The sequence below is a fragment of the Triticum urartu genome, chromosome 6A, assembly GCF_056163025.1.
Source record: "Triticum urartu cultivar PI428250 chromosome 6A, HENAU_Tu73, whole genome shotgun sequence".
NCBI lineage: Eukaryota > Viridiplantae > Streptophyta > Magnoliopsida > Poales > Poaceae > Triticum > Triticum urartu.
In genome coordinates this window covers 586,214,757-586,228,460 of record NC_141878.1, presented here as the reverse complement: position 1 = coordinate 586,228,460, position 13,704 = coordinate 586,214,757, and positions in this window count along the sequence as shown.

Sequence of the window (13,704 nt, the reverse complement as noted above, 5' to 3'; positions counted from 1 at the left end):
TCTTTTTCTTTCCAGCATATCATCGTGATTATTCCTTTTATAGAGTACATCAAGTCTCTTCCTAGCTTGCTCAAGTTTTTTGGGAATATATCCAATGTACTTCCTACTCCAGGCATGCAATTTACCAAGCACACTATTCAAATTGTTGGCCACATCCTTCAGATCCTGAACATACGTACCTTCATTCCAGGAAGCTTTAATCTGATCCTCAAACACCATACCCTCCCTTTCCCAGTAGGCTTCATACTTTAATTGTTTAATCTTGCCACACTTTTTGTGTGTATGCCATGTGGGGTCTAAGTGTGGCTTGCCTAAGGTGTGGCATGAACTAAACAAACACTCACCTAAGTTGCTTGCCTAACCTTAATTGTGATAATCTTTGGCTAAATTAGTCACAAACCACACAGCCCCTGCGAAATGGGCGACGACTGTACTATACGAGCCTGCCGCGCTGGACCGTAGCTGCCGGGGCGCAGTGAAGGTACAGTCCCTAGTCTGCCTCCGTGCTGCAGGCTGCAGCGCCAACATGCCAGCCGGCCACCTGGCAAGCACGGTGGCATGGCACGCACCCCGGGTGAACCAACCGCCCGCATCTATCCATCTCATCTCATCTCCACGTCGCAACGGCACCACATGAAGAATCTCCAAAGTGTCGTTGTATCAAGCACAGAAAGAGAGAGAGCGTGTGGTACGTTCCTTCCTACGCGCGGACCCCTTCTCGGTCGATCCAACTAGCAGTGGCAGTGCGTGCGTGTGTTGATGGTACGGGCAGACCTTCTCCGTGCGTGTGTCCCCCCCAGTGCAGTACTGGAGTGGAGCAGCGTGGGCGCGTAGAAGCCTAGAGTAGTGGACTCCCGACTCCCGAGTCGGTCCCGCGGGCGGCCCGGGAGTAAAAACCCTAGCCGCCGCCAGTTCCTCACCTCCGGCTACTCTCCCCTCGCCGCCGCCGGCATGGGTCGCCGGGCCAAGCCCGCGCGGCCTGGCGGCGCCGGGGCCCTCTTCACCTCCGCTTCCGGGCTTCGCGGCGCGGGCCGCTGGCTTCTGCTGGAGTTCTTGGGGACGCATCGCTCGAGGCAGCACGGCAAGACGGCGGGGCGGCAAGTCGACGGCGCGGCGCAGGGTGGCTCTGGCGCGCAGGTCGCGGTGCGGGATGGTTCCGGCGCCCAGGTCGCGGTGCGGTCGCGCGCGGATCTGGCGCCTGGAGGGTTCGCGGTGGGCGGGGGCGTCTGCACCTGGAGGGCGCGCTGTGGCGCAGCTCGGCTGCGCACGGAGGTGCAGCGCGGGCGTTCGGGAGGTCCGGGCGGCCCAGATCTGGCGAGCGCAGCGGCAACGACTTGGGCGCCACGACCCCCTCTCCCTTCCCCTGACGGGATCTCGTCCGCGGAGCTTCTGGCGGTGCGGCGCGCCTAGGCTCTGGCGGCAGCCCTGTTCTGCGGAGGTGGCGGTGGTGGGCTGGCTTCGTCCGGTGGTGCTGCCTGGGTGGCGGCAGCTTTGGGCGGCGCGTCTTCCCTCCCTACCCCAGATGGGATCTCGTCCGGCGGAGTTCCTGGCGGCGCAGCGCGTCCAGGCTCTGGTGGCAGCCCTGTCCGGTGGTGGTGGTGGTGGTGTTGGGCAAGCAGGCGCCCTCGGAGGCTGCTGGGCACTTGGTGGTGCTGGCAGCTGCGGTGTGGTTCGGCGGGGTGGTGCTGGCTATCCTGGCGATGGTGCGGCTGTTCACAAATGGCTCCTTCGGCAAGTTGCTGCGGCAGTAGCGATGTGAATCAACTTGGACGGTGCAGCCCCATTCCGATGGGTTGGATTGTAGGTGTGCGGCGATACGGATGAAAATCCAGCCCGGCTTTGGTCGGTGCCAGCGGCGACGGCACCTGTGGATGTCGTTCACCTTCCTGAAGGCGTCGCTGTGGTGTGTCGACACCTTGCTCCCTCTCATTTGGTATGTTGTCTCCGGGCGAAAGCCTTGATTCGGTTGCGAATCGGCGATGACGGCGTCATTGGCGTCGTTCCTCCGTTGGGAGCATCGTTTGTTGGAGGAGGGCTTGGAGGTTCCTTGTTGTGTTTCTTCGGTGCTCGCCGCTGCTCTGGATTGTTCTTCAAGGGCGCTATGTTCGTCATCGTGGGTGTTTCCAAGACGATGGCTTTCACGGAGTTGTCCGAGTCCCGCCACCCACCTGCCAACTCTCTTTAGGCGCTCATGGGTGGAGGGTGCGTTGGCAAGGAGAGTTCTTTCGAGTTATTGCTCTTCGGAAGTGCTCCATGTTGGTCGAGACGCGGCTTTGTTAGACTTTTTAGGGTAGGCTCTCTTGCGTTGTGGTTGTTTTGTGATCGTTGAGATGGAGTGGCTCTTGCTTCTCACCGGGATGTGGTGGGAGCTTTTTGTATTTTATTCTCTATCTTCTATAAAGCTAAGGCACATAATTTGTATGCTCTCGAAAAAAAAGGCAGCTGTACCCCCACCACCACCTGCAACTCCAAAATGTTAACCCACAGCCCAAACAAACGTGACCGTCGCCGAGCTAACCCACAGCCCACACGCATAGGCAGGGAGAGGCGGAGAGCAAAGAGAGGACGGGATGAGACGCACCGCCGCACCGGCGTGGGATGATCAGTGCGCATTCATCAAAGCCTGATTCGTGTTAAGCACTGTGCCTGCCTGCGCCGATGGTCCAGTTCAGTTCGGCAGCAGATGCATGGATGCATGCACAAGAATTAGCCATGCATGCAGGCCGCGAAAGCAAGCTTCTCACCTTTTCATCGCCTCCATATGATGATATACCTGAGGCCTTGTTCGGTTCCTTCAGATTTGAAGGGGTTTGGAAGGATTGAGAGGGATTTAATTTCCCATGTCAAAATCCACCTCAATCCCCTCCAATCCCTTGTGGGAGGGATTAACCGAACAAGCCCTGAGGGAGCGACTCTCTTTTGCCTGCCATTCCGCTGCAGCAACAGCAGCGACGCGCCAAGCTGGACCCAGCCACACAGCGCGCGCCCCTGGTAAAAGTAAAACAACCGCTCAAGTGAAAGTGATCCATCTCAAATTAATCCAACAATCCCTCCTTCATCATCAGGACCTTGGCCGTGGCCAGACGCACGCAGCTACGCACGGCGATCCGGCCGCCGCGTTAGGGCATCTCTAGCCGGTCGGCCCCCCAGGGCGCCTAAATAGAGCGGTCTGGGGGCGTGCCGGCGCTAGTTCGGCCTATGGGGCGAGCTAACTCTCAGTCACGCCCCCAAGCGCCGGCCCCAGGATGCGGAAAATTTAAACTTGATCGTTTCCGTTCTCAAAAGACGCCACAAATCCGGCGATCGGACGTAGTCTGGCGTTACAAAAAACAGAACGCCGCACGCCGCAAGTTCGCGTGCGCAATGATTCACTCGGCGGGGTCGGCTCCAAGCTGGCGGAGTCGGCGTGCGCGTGCTCGGCGGTGTCGCAGCTGCTTCGGTGCTGGGCTGTGTCGGCGCGGCTTCGGCACTGCTGGGCGGCGATGTAGAGGCGTCGTTCGGGCTTGGCGTCCGTGTGGTCGTGGGCGCGGGAGCTTGCGTCGTCGGCGTTACCGTCTGCATCTGGTTCAGGATGAGGCCGCGCTTCGCCATGTACCACGCCCTGAGCTGCTGGGCGGCGGGCGTTGACGACGAAGCGATGCGGGCGAATGGCGTGCGTACCTGATCCTCAACGCTGGCGCCGCTCTCCGGGCGACCCGCGACCTCCTCGACGATTCCATGCCATTTGTTGCACGCCAACTGGATACGCCCCCAATGGTTCGCCATCGCCTTGGAGCCGCGCTGCATGTAGACGCCTTTGAAGTACGGGTCGACGAGCTTCCGCTCGTCGAACTCGGCCTTGATGCGGTCCCAGTACGTCTCCAAGCTCTGGTTCACGCCGGTGGTCGGGTCGAGGCAGACGACTTTCCGTGCTTCGGCGAGGCATTCCTCCTCCTTGGACGTCCACTTGATGCGCGGTTCGCCTGACCTAGCCGCCCGCTTCTTCTTCTTCTGGCGCCCCTTCGTCGGAACAGGAGACGGCTCCTCCTCCTCGTCCTCCTCCTCCTCCTCGGGTTCCTACGCTTCATGCGCGTCCTCGGCGTAGACGTGGCCGAGCTCGGCCTCCATGTCGCCGCTGAGGTCCACTACCTCGTCCTGGGTGGCAAACCCGGGAGACGCGGCGGCCGCGGTCGATCCTGTCGTGATGATGTCGTCCATGTCGGCTTCTGTGTCGTCGGTGTCGCCGAGGTGCGAGAAGGGCAGCGGTCCACGGCGGAGATGGGGCGTCGGTGTGGACGCGTAGGCGGCGGGCGGCGAGTAGTTGTATGGAGGGTACTGCACGCCGACGAAGGCGGGCGAGGGTGTGCGCATCGCGGGGTGGCCATGGGGGAAGGTCACGTTTGGGTTGAAACCCCCGTGCGCGTCGCCGTCGGCGTAGCCGGGCGACGACGATCCCCATGGAGATCCGACGCCTTGCTGTCCCCAGGGCGCGTACTGGGCGTGGCTGACGACGGGTGGATTCATCACCTCCACGTGGTCGACCGATGAGGAAGACGCCGCCGCACGCGCCATGTTGTGCGGGCCTTCTTGGCAATGGCCCTGTTCCGTCGGTCGATGGTGACTGCGTCGCGTCGCTGAACTTCCACCCTCCACTGGGCGCTCGACATGCCCGGTGGCTTCGATGGCGGCGCCCTCGGCTTCCTCTGCTTTGGCTGGGCCACGGTGCCAGTCGTGGTTGCCGCCGCGCGCGGCATGGCGTACTTCTTCGGCGGCATGGCGGCGACTGGAATGCGAGCTGGAGGGGGTTTGGCGGGAGAAATGGAGGGAATGGCGGGAGGAAGGCGAGCGAGCGGAAGAGATGCGAGGGAAAAGCGTCAAGAAGTGGCGGGAAAAAGCCCTCGGGTCGCCGCCAGGGCGGGCCCACGCGCCTTTTTTGCTTGTGCCGGCTCCCCAAGCGCCCCCCAGGGCGCCGGGTTCGGCCTGGGTCCGCCAGCACCAGTTTTGGCCCGAGCCGGCGAAAAACGGGCTTCTGGGGGCGCGACTGGCCCGTTTTTTTGGCGCCGGCGCGGCAAAATCGCCTGGGAAGGGCCTGTTGGGGACGCGGCTGGAGATGCCCTTACACCGCCACGTACTGCTCTGCCCCGCAGTGAAGGTAGACTGCCGTGCCGTGCAACGACTTCTCCCGTGCCCTGTCGGCTCGCCGTCTGGCTGGCTGGTGGGTCCGGCGGGAGGAGTGGCAAAAAGTAAAGCGCGCACTATCCACCACGAGCAAATTTACTGTTGGTTTTGAGCCTTTGATCAAAGTTTAGCACTATTTAGCTCCTCTTTAAAAACCTAGCACGACCAGACATTTTTTCTACCACCGTACACAATGACCGTAGGATAAGATGGGTTACCGTCACAATCAATGACGGTAGCCGTTAGTCAACACCCTACCGCCATAGTACGACTTTAGGGGAGACGATTCCCCCGGCATGCCACCCGCGCACGAGACGAGCATTCGGTGGGCGGCATCCACCTCCCAAGCTTGCCATCCATAGCGGAGGGAGGCTACCTATAGTGGATCGGTGGAGCATGTGGGTGCATCCCCATTTCGACCATGCATCGAAGATGGATCTTCGGCCTGGAATCTGGAGCAATAACGGATTCTCCATTTTTTTACCCACAAAAAAAACGGATTCTCCATTTTGGGCATACTCTCTGTGACGCCTAGCAGTGAAGCTACGGTGCTTGCTGGTTCTCTTGGGCATCGGTTGTTGGCCGTCGGTCTTATGCCTTGTCCCGTGGTCTGGTGGAGGGATGGTGTCATCAATCACTGCCTCTAGCTATTCTTCTCAATGTGATAAGAGCATCTACAACTGGGCATCCCAAATCCTCTTTAAAAGCTCAGCCGGGCTACTCGGTCATTGACCGGTCACGATTTTTTGATTTATATGGACGCCTCAAACGCCCGGGCTGACCGACACTCCTGATATCCAGTCCAAATATGGGACGGATATGAGGGCGTTCGGGCACGCCCGCCCCGTCGGACTGATAGCGGGGTCTCACGCGAAAACGCCCGGAAATCCGACGGTCTGACGCTCGTCTCCTCCGTTGGACCGGTGGCGCTGCTCCGGCGGGCCGCGTACTGCCTAGCCTAACTATTTAAGTCGACCGGCGACACTGAAACCCTACCATCCATCCACATTTTCCTCCGGATGTCCACCGCCGCCGCCACTTTCCACTCCACCCGTCCGCCTAGTAGTCATGCCCCCACACCGCCAGGTGCGAAGCGAGCCATTTCTGACGCCGGAGCGCCGGCTCGAGCTCCTTGAGAGAATCCGGGCTAGGCTCGAAGCCCGGATCGCCGTGGGGTTACCTCCGGATGCAGTGGATCAAGAGGAGGTGGAGGAGGAGGAGGAGGAGGATGTAGGGGACGCTTGCGACGCGGATCTGCAGGCAGAGTAGCAGGCCATCCTTGATTCCCTCTGGTCGGAGTCGGCTGCGGAGGCGAGACGCCGTCGCCGGCAGGAGATGAAGGCGTAAGAGGTCGCGGAGGAGGCGGAGATGTTCGTCTACATGGATGAGGTCGAGCAGGAGGAGGATGAGCCGGAGCCCTCCTACCCACCCGTCCAGCCGGCGCCCGGCACCGTTGTCGTGGACATCTCCGACGATGAAGACTAGTTAGCGTAGTACGTAGGATTTTATTTTGCATGCTTTGTATGGATCTACGAGATGAAATATGAAAGAGGCGGATGAAGAGTGGCTAATTTGGGGCGTGGCCGATCATTGTCAGCGGACGCGCCCGATCGCGTATGTGTGAGTTTGAGGGGCTGGATTTGCAAAGTCCGGCTATAGATACTCTAAATCCAGCGAGCAACTATACTGCTTCATTTGTTCATGGACTTTTTGCGCTCGACTGATTGAGCTCCCCCCTATGCATATGAACGAAAATCGTTGCAGTTTCCAAACTTGCTTCATTCTCGTCCTCGTCGCGTGTCCAGAGTGTTGCTGCCCTGTCCTGCCCGGTCCGGATATCATATCATAGCAAGCAGAGAAAGACCGCACGCACGCACGCACGTACGCGCCCGCGCCCATGGAACGATTTGGAACCATTCCCTCCCTGTCGACTCGACCCATGGAACAGGAGCAGTCATGGGAATAGTACATGGCAATAATATAAACGCAATGCAGCGGTGGTTTTGTTGTCTCCTTGTGAGCAGAGGAGAGGAGGTCGAGAGACCGCCCGGCCGGCCGGCGGGCAGGCGAGGCGACGGTGCACGCGGGCAAAGGGGGAAGGCTGTATCACTACCCCCACCCAACCACCTGCAAAGCATGAAGGGCACACCGTCAGCTGGGCTGAGCTGGGTTTAGAGGAAGCCGCCAAGCCTGAAAAGCAGATTCTTGTTGTTGATACGTTCTGGAGCAGTACTACACTTTGTTCCATCCATCTGGTGATTGTTTTGGAATTTGGAGTAGGTAGGTAGTGCTCCGGTTCGCTCGAGCTGGCACAGGTGCACGTACCGGCCGGAACACCGATCACAGGCGCTGCAGCGGTGTCTCCACTCCCTCCACTTATCACATGCTGTCTCCTCTTGCAAAACCTGCATTGCCCCGGCCGGCCGGCTCGACGGACGGAGCAGTGTGACAGACAGACGTGGCATGTTCATGGCCGGCCTCATACGTGGCATGTTCCCAGCCATGCATGCATGCATGGACGCATGCACGAGAGACAAGAAGAAGCCAGCCAGAGCCAGGCACGACCGACCGCGAAACGGTCCGCTAGCTGCTTTTCGTACGTGCGTAAGACGACACCGCATTTAAATTTCAAACTATGTAGTATGAGTGTATATATATACTCCATATATATGGTAAGAGAAAGACAACAGGTACAGTTAATGTTAATTCAGTTAATTAGCAGCCATACGGTGAGGATTTGTGTTGCATAGAGGCCGGCTGAAGGATAATGAGAGGCGAACCGTGGCCATTCTATGCAAGATCATGTCGGTGCTCGCCGTCTGCCTGTTTCATTTTGCTAGCCGTGGCTTTTGTTTATATGAGTACTTCCTCGGAGAGAGTACTTGATACTTTGTCACTGTTATCCTGGCTGGTGATGTCTCGGTTCTTCGTTCCAATATCAGTCAAATGCCGTCAATTTTCTAGCATTGCGTTGAACTCGCTATCTCATCCTTCTCTTTGTTCAATGGACGGGGGGTTAGCCCGGTTAAAAAAACAGCCGGTTAATTTTTTTCAACTATTATTAAAAAAAAGCAGCTGATTAATTGAGTAGTGGTAGTAGTAGCAGTAAGTAGTGTGATACTATATTCCCTCGCCCTCTCTCGATCGAACAAACGGTCATGGGAAGGCGTGATGGTACATCATAACAAAACAATTTGCAACGCTAGAGTGTTTAGACAGTGACAAACGTGCGACTTTAGGTGTGCTTGCCCAGTGCGGAGTTAAACAGAAGGTTGCTTTGTAGTACGATCTCATCTGAGCAGGAAAGCAGAAATCTTCATGTGAGGCAGGAAAGTACTTCTATTCGTTCGATCACTACATCTAAAATATTTGATCGGTCCGTCTCTGGATGATGGAGTGAATCAGATGAGTTATTCGCACCACTCTTGCGTACTAAAAAACCTCGTCCTTATATTCGTGAATGATGTCGGAAAATATGCATTTTGGTAGGAACTTGGTTATGGGCTACCGAAATATCAGTACGACTCAGAGTACAATGGAATCAACAAGAAGCAGCCGTGATCATCTGGTTAGCCCTACTCGTTGCGTTTGCAACGAGGGAGATGACATGAGTAGCAGGTTATTAGGTTGCCAAATAGAGGTTATTTTTGCTACAACGAGGGATTGTTAGGTGAAAAAAAGCACATCCGTTGTTGCTTATGTATTGCAAGTTGTTGGTGCTTGCACAAATGCTGAGTGGATTGAAAGCAAGTGGGAGGGCATATCTAAGACAGTCATTAGGGATCTTGCCATGAAGAACATGAAGCTGGAGAATAGGGTCAAAGAGTGTGAGGCAGAAGTACAACACAGAGGAATCATCATGAAAGAGGGCAATGGGTAGGATACAGAAGGAAAGGCTATTGTCTAGGGATAGGATGTCGGGATTTCAACTGTTATGTATCTTCCCATGTTTGCCATTATGTTTGTTGTCATTGTTTTTTTTTTTGAAGTTTGTTATCACTGTTAGCACGTAGGACATGTGTAATGCGTGATGCTATTGTGCTGTTGAGACATCATGATATATTGTTTGATTTTGAAATGATGGAATATTTAGTAGATGAGTGAATGTGGTACTTAAGTGAATATTTAGCGTTAGTACTTATATGCGGTAAGTCAGGTTACTTATATATGATAAGCAGAACCACTTATATGTGATAATCCAGCCACTTACATCAGAAAGGCAGAATTACTTATGTGTGGTACGTACTATGATAATGCACTTGACTTATAGAAACAACACACTCACATGACAATTCAGGTCACTTATGCAAACAGTACACTCACATGATAATTCAGGGGACTTATAACAGAAAACACACAACACCTATACCTCTTATTAAAAACTTCAAAATTGTTGCTTAGTAAGATGTCACATTTAGAAAAAACAATGGAATATGCTTTGACCCATGTCTTTGTATCCAATTTCTCGGTCCAGTGACATTCTGCTACATTATGTTCATCTATGTTCTGGCAGTTTACTCTCCATTTGACCTAGTTAGCTGATCTGTCCATAACCCATAGGTCATGCTTTAGCACACCTTCTTTGTGCTTCTAAACTAGTAAAATGTACAATACCTTGCGAGTAGCTACAACAGAGAACAAATGGTTAAACTGACACGGGAACTGCCTCCGCCCGAAAAAAGAGGATCTCGTACGCAAGCGGAAAGGAGGCGACGCGGCTTCCCTTTGTGCGCCGCCGCCGCTGCCGCTGGTTCTCTCTCCCTCTGCCGGCCGCTCCGTTCATGGGTTAGGGTTGTGGGAGACGTTGCCGAGGCCGTTGCCGCGGCGTCGCGTCTGAATAAATTTCCTCGGGCTCCGTTCGTGGTTAGACGAAGCCCTTGGCTTCGTCTAGGAGCCTGCAGGGTGGGGGATCCCTGGATCTCGTTGAGGTCGCGGGCTATGGTGTCCGGAGATCAAGCGTCTCTGGACGGTTGGGTCCTCGGATGGGAGGTGGTTGTGTGGAGACGTTGTTTTTTTCTTTCTTCTCATCGGTACGATTTTTTGCTGCTGCTCTTCTTCATTCTTTGTGCTACTGCTGGAGGGATGCCCTGCTTTGTTTTCTAGGGGTGGGTCCTTCCTCCTCCATCGATTTAATCCCATGTTTTCACGTTATTTGTTCCGTAAAAATCGTTAATAATTTACGAAGGTGTAGGGGAGACTGCAAGGCATACAACCTGCGATGTAGGGGTAGGCTGTAGAGGCGGCGTGGGGAAGTGGTTTTGCCCGGTCCCCCAAGGCACCATGCATGCATGCATCCATGTATAATGGGTTTCTTGTTATTTGTTACTCCCTCCGTCCTATAATATAAGAGCGTATTGTACATTAATATAGTGTTAAAAATATTTTTATATTACGAAACGGAGGGATTATTTGATAAAATGCATGAATTAGTAATGGTTTCGGTAAGCCGAACCCCACCGCGGCGCAGCTGCACCTGCACCTCTGCTGCGTTCCGCTGCCAGAGTCACAAATCACGCGAGAGGTGGATGGGCCGAGGCCGGGGGGTGGCAGGTGTAGGCGCCGTGCGTGCGTACGGGCAGGTGGAGTGCGCAGTGGAGACTGCGAGACATACACGTCTCCCCCAGTCCTCCGCTCGCCTTTTTCCTCGGGTAATGTTTGGAGACGGTGCGCCGGCGAAGCGTTACACCGGACGCTCACGTGCTTAACGCGTGTCGCAGGTCCCACGCGCCGCTCGAGCCCTCCCCACCTTATCCTTCCACGCAAAGCTGCTCTAGGACACTCGTTTCTATCTAGATGCATCCCTCCCGAGAGTGGATGTTCTGGACGCAGCGGCATCTGAACGCTGCAATCCAACCACACACTTTTGTCACGGTGATCTGCGCATATGCATTATTGGTCCAACATTTAGTCAAAATACAATAGAAAATACAGGGCCAGGGCGTACGGGATGCCTGTCTTGGCAGACGAGGATGGTCCACAAAAGATATAAAGGTGAGTGATGGTGCACAAAAAGTCGTCTCTCTCTCTGCCACACTACAAGGGTGGCGTGTACCTTATGTGCATGCGGCGTGCCTGCACATCCGCCCCCACACACCAGTTCTGACTTGAGACACAGATACAATGTCCCGAATGGAGCTTGTTCCGGCGAATGGAGAGGAGGCGGCAGCCGCCATGGCTGACGCGTGAGTGAATCCCTGCTTCGTCTCCTCCCAGCCTGCTCTCGTTCTTTTTTCATGGTGTTCGGATGTCAGATTGGTTCCCTGCTGTTCGCTGCTAAGGGAGCTAGATTGCTTACCGGCAGAGCTGGGAATCTACCCCTCGTCCCCGAGCACGAAGTGATTCAAGTTGTTTGAGCGGTGGCGGTCCTTCTCCGGGCGACGCCGTGTTCAGGAAATGGCCGGATCCAGTCCCCGGCGTTCATGCACCCACCTGCACGGTCTCCGAGAATGCGTACTGGTCTCCTACACCCAAAAGTTGCATGGTCCGTGATCCTGCGCGTTCGAGCCAAAAGTCGCATGATACAGTGCCTTATGTCAGAACGTACTGTCAGCTTTCAGCTTAATATACGTTGCAAACAGAATTCCAATGCCCCACTATACTCTAACTAGCACTATCCTGGTGTGAATCGCGAAGGGCCGTGCGCCGTGGATGCCGCGCGTTCAGATGTCGCTGCGTGCAGCGCTGCACTTCTCCATCCCTCCTTTGCTTTTCTTCTCCCCAAATCTAGCAGCCCACTCAATCTCTATCCCATACACATCCATCCTCTTGCTTTTCTTCTCCCCAAATCCATGGCACCTCTGTTGGGGAACGTAGTAATTTCAAAAAATTTCCTACGCACACGCAAGATCATGGTGATGCATAGCAACGAGAGGGGAGAGTGTGATCTACGTACCCTTGTAGACCGACAGCGGAAGCGTTAGCACAACGCGATTGATGTAGCCGTACGTCTTCACGGCCCGACCGATCAAGCACCGAAACTACAACACCTCCGAGTTTTAGCACACGTTCAGCTCGATGACGATCCCCGGACTCCGATCCAGCAAAGTGTCGGGGAAGAGTTCCGTCAGCACGACGGCGTGATGACGATCTTGATGTTCTACCGTCGCAGGGCTTCGCCTAAGCACCGCTACAATATTATCGAGGATTATGGTGGAAGGGGGCACCGCACACGGTTAAGAAAACAATCACGTGGATCAACTTGTGTGTCTAGGGGTGCCCCCTGCCCCCGTATATAAAGGAGCAAGGGGAGGAGGCCGGCCGGCCCTATAGACGCGCCAAGGAGGAGTCCTCCTCCTAGTAGGAGTAGGACTCCTACTAGGAGGGGGAAAGGAAATGGGGAGGGAGAAGGAAAGGGGGGCGCCGCCCCCTCTCCTAGTCCAATTCGGACCAGGGGGGAGGAGGCGCGCGGCCCACCCTGGATGCCCCACTCTCTCTCCACTAAGGCCCATATGGCCCATTACTTCTCCCGGGGGGTTCCGGTAACCCTCCGGCTCTCCGGTTTTCTCCGAAATCACCCGGAACACTTCCGGTGTCCGAATATAGCCGTCCAATATATCAATCTTTATGTATCGACTATTTCGAGACTCCTCGTCATGTCCGTGATCACATCCGGGACTCCGAACTAACTTCGATACATCAAAAACTCATAAACTCATATAACTGTCATCGAAACTTTAAGCGTGCGGACCCTACGGATTCGAGAACAATGTAGACATGACCGAGACATGTCTCCGATCAATAACCAATAGCGGAACCTGGATCCTCATATTGGCTCCCACATATCTACGAAGATCTTTATCGGTCAGACCGCATAACAACATATGTTTGTTCCCTTTGTCATCGATATGTTACTTGCCCGAGATTCGATCGTCGGTATCTCAATACCTAGTTCAATCTCGTTACCGGCAAGTCTCTTTACTCGTTTCGTAATACATCATCTCGCAACTAACTCATTAGTTGCAATGCTTGCAAGGCTTATGTGATGTGCATTACCGAGAGGGCCCAGAGATACCTCTCCGACAATCGGAGTGACAAATCCTAATCTCGAAATACGCCAACCCAACATTTACCTTTTGAGACACCTGTAGAGCTCCTTTATAATCACCCAGTTACGTTGTGACGTTTGGTAGCACACAAAGTGTTCCTCCGGCAAACGGGAGTTGCATAATCTCGTAGTCATAGGAACATGTATAAGTCATGAAGAAAGCAATAGCAACATACTAAACGATCGGGTGCTAAGCTAATGGAATGGGTCATGTCAATCACATCATTCTCCTAATAATGTGATCCCGTTAATCAAATGACAACACATGTCTATGGTTAGGAAACATAACCATCTTTGATTAACGAGCTAGTCAAGTAGAGGCATACTAGTGACGTTTAGTTTGTCTATGTATTCACACAAGTATTATGTTTCCGGATAATACAATTCTAGCATGAATAATAAACATTTATCATGATATAAGGAAATAAAATAATAACATTATTATTGCCTCTAGGGCATATTTCCTTCAGTCTCCCACTTGCACTAGAGTCAATAATCTAGAT